A 3,926-nucleotide genomic window follows, 5' to 3' on the forward strand; every position below is an offset into this window, starting at 1 on the left:
TAAATGCATTTGTTCTCAATTAATACCCGTATTTTCTCTGCATGAATAAAAAAAATTGTGGGTTTCATAAAATGAGTTTTGATGAAAATTAAATTTTAGAAAATTGAATAGAGTGCATTAAGGGCAATATTTCAGTTGAAACTGTCAACCAATGAATTATTACCATAAACTTGGTGTTTCTTACAAGTAAACAAATTAAATTCAAAAATCATGAAAATGAATTTCAGTATCTTATTCAACATTATATATAGCAATGGATGCCTAGAAGAAGAAACCACATATCAAAATATGACAAGGAAGAAGGTGAAACTCACTTTCATCACTAATGATTTGGCAAGAAAGGCAACATTAAGGAAAAGGAAGAAGGGTCTGATGAAGAAGGTGAGTGAACTCAGTACCCTTTGTGGTATTGATATATGTGCCATATAGCCCTTATGAGTCTCAGCCCGAGGTTTGGCCGGACAATCGTGGCGTCCATCGCGTGTTGGCGCAGTTCAAGAGGATGCCGGAGATGGAACAAAGCAAGAAAATGGTGAATCAAGAGAGTTTCATCAGGCAGAGAATTGCCAAAGCTAGTGAGCAGCTTAAGAAGCAACATAAGGAGAATAGAGAAAAGGAAATTACTCTGGTTATGTACCAGTGTTTGGCAGGTGAAGGGCTGCAGAATTTGATGATGCCAGATTTGAATGATCTCGGGTGGTTGCTCGATCAGAATTTGAAGGAGATTAACAAGAGAATTGATGAGCTCAAAAAAACTACTGCTCCACCTCCTCCTCCACAGCAGGTTGCACCGCCACGGCCACACGTACCAACGGGTAATTTGTATATGCAGGAGCAGAAATCGACGGTGGATTTAACAATGGATGCCATGCAAAGGCCACAATGGTTCATAGATTGGACGAACAATCCCAGTGATCATCAGCAAATGAATTCTTTTGGGCATGGAGATGAAATTATGCTGCCATTTTGTGAGAATAATCACAATACAATGTGGTCTAATGCCTTCTTCCCTTGATGATCATCTGCAATTCAAAATATTTCCTTTTCCAAGTCTGATGATGCATTTACACATTTTAAAGTCATAATTCTACGTGTTTTTTTATCATTAATTTCGAGACTTTTGCTTCTTGTTTTATAAGTTTAATGTGAAAAACATTTTGATTTCCGATATGATTGAGCAAAATCTCCATTTAACTTGTATATTTTGCTTTTTTCTTGTTAATTTTTCGGCTTTACATTTGTCAAGTCATTTTAGAATATATGGTATCCAAAAACTTCAATTTTTTGTAGCACTTGAGTTCCGATGGAGTATGCCACAACCATGTCGAATATTTTAGTGTCCGTGACACTTAGCACTTAGGTCTCTACATAAAATTTCCGTCCAATAAATTGAAAAAATGTGAGTCCTTGGTCTTTTGCTATCATTCACTTGGCATTGAATTGGGAAATGGTATTGAACTTCCAAGAATCCAGAGTTACATCAAGACCTATAGTAATTATTCTTATAAGCGACTGGCATACTATTCTCATTTCTACCTATTTGCCAAAACTTTGATTTCCTATAATTTCCATGTAGTCGGCTTCTTGATTTTGTCCAATCATTAATAATTTCAATTTTTTTCTTTAATAATTGATGTATATAACACTAAGTCACGTAGAATTTTCTCATTAGGGCCAGTTTGATCTAGATACTGAGATCTCTGCATATATGAGATTTTCTTGTAAAATAATATTTATTCAGGAAACTTGAATGGTTCCAAGTAATGAAAAAAGAATTAATATAGTTGATCCTAAATTTATCGGTACAAAATTTGAGCCTACTTTCATATCCATTACAAGATACAATCTTATTCTCAATAGTATAGTTAGCTACATGAATAAATTGTCGTTGTAATCAATCTTAAACTATGTTTGACAAGAGTTTAAATATATAAATTATAAACAGATAGAAATTAATAGTGAAAAGTGGATATTAAATTAGATTTTTTTAAATACATAAATAAAAAATAATTTGATTGATTATAAATAATTTAAAAATATTAGCCATAGAACTTTTTTTTGGAGAATAATTTGACACCTATTATTTGAAAAATTAAGGAGTTTTGAATAGTATTTTTGGAGAATGTGTGGTTAAAATGTAAGGAAAATTTATTGATTTGTACGTAGAATATTTTACTATGCGAACGTGTGATGGAGAATGATAGGGTAACATACAATTTAAATTTATAAAGGTTGTCATACAAGGGCTTATTGAAATTCATTCTAAAAGATAATTGATGTGTGAATTGCGGAACTAGAGATGGGACATGGTGGTTTTACTTATTAGATGGAATAGTAAGAAAAGTAAAGTGTATATTGTTTATTTTATTTTATATAATGCCCTCCTTTAATATAGCTAATTTTAGTTTTAAGTTGAAGTTAATAATTAAATTTAACTACACATTCTAAGAGTTCCACACCTTTAAATCACACATTTCATCATTTTTTTTAATTATAATATGCTAAAATTTTGATTTTAATCTATACTACACAGGGATCTCTATTTTATTTGGTGTCAGAAGTTTTGATTCTGAATTTATAATAAATGGTCAAGTTGACTATTGATTGGATTAAAAAATGATTGTCGAATTAATGTTTATTACCTTCTTTTCAAGAAGAAACCTATTTTTCGAACCGCCCAAAAAATTGGACCCTCGTTAATACTTTGTGGTGTGACAAAAACACATGATTGAAATTAACTTTACATGAACAAGCATGGCAAAATTTTCATCACAATGCTTATATTGTCTGAATAAATGGAAATCCATTCGATAGTGTCTGAACAATTAACATTTTTTGGAAGACTGCATATGGATGAGGAGCATTGATTAAAAGTAACAACGTTACTTTCTTGTATTTGTACTCTTGAGTCTTAATATTGAGTGGAGAGATTTTTGAAGAACAAAAATAAATTTTTAGAATGACACTGAATGAATAGGGTCACATCAGCCATGTTAGAACAATTGGAACTTTTACACATGACGTAGAGCATACTCTTATAGCACTCAGTTGTTTTTTATCAAATTTCACATTTTGCAAAAGCAATCTATGCTTTTTAACTAAACTTGTATCAACTTTTCAATTGGTCAAACTCCAATTTTAACCATGTAATTTATGGAATTCACAACTTTTATCAACTTTTAAACCCACATTATATTAACTTTTATAAAAATAAAAAAAAATATGTCAAACAACCCCTTAAAATAAAGAGAACAAGCTGGAATCTCCTTTTCTCAAATACCCAATAAACTCCAATATAATTTCAGCATTTCTTTGAGCCAAACAATTTCATTATTTTGCTTTTTTGTTTTTTATTTCTTTCTTTCTTTCTTTCTTTCTTTTTTTTTTTTCACAAGAGTTTGCCCCCATATGTTAAATTACAGAAATAATAAAATGTTCAAAAAATATTTTCATTAATTCATTATATATTGACATATTCAAGAATGTCAAGAGAAAATCTGAATATTTTTTAAAAATGGGAAAACAAAATTTTAGATATTCCAAATTGTCATAAGCCATTTGAACCTTATAGAAATTGGGTTGTTTAGTTAGGTAAACTTAAATTGACTTGAGAAAATAATATTGTATCTTTTCATCATATTACTATAATGAGTTTTAGGTAAAATAACAACTATCCAATTAGTAATTAGGACAGTAAAATGATAACTAATGATTGAGATTGCTTATTACGTTCTTCTTGCTTGAAATATTTAAAAATAAATAAACACGATGTCAAACTCGACATATTTACCTTGAAAATTAAGACTTAAAACACACAGAATACATCAACTAATTATGCATTTCACAAATAAGGGAAAATGAGATAAACCTATGTGAATTAAAAACTTTCACATTGATGTTTATTATTGTTTTCTGTGTTCTAGAGT

The 3,926-nt window shown here is 30.1% G+C and overlaps 1 pseudogene; it reads left to right on the forward strand.

Annotated features, from left to right (window-relative positions):
• Positions 1–357: 357 nt before the first annotated feature.
• LOC111390532 lies at positions 358–1,126 on the forward strand (annotated as a pseudogene).
• Positions 1,127–3,926: the final 2,800 nt, after the last annotated feature.

This window comes from Olea europaea, unplaced genomic scaffold (assembly GCF_002742605.1).
Source record: "Olea europaea var. sylvestris unplaced genomic scaffold, O_europaea_v1 scaffold6884, whole genome shotgun sequence".
NCBI classification, from domain to species: Eukaryota; Viridiplantae; Streptophyta; class Magnoliopsida; order Lamiales; family Oleaceae; genus Olea; species Olea europaea.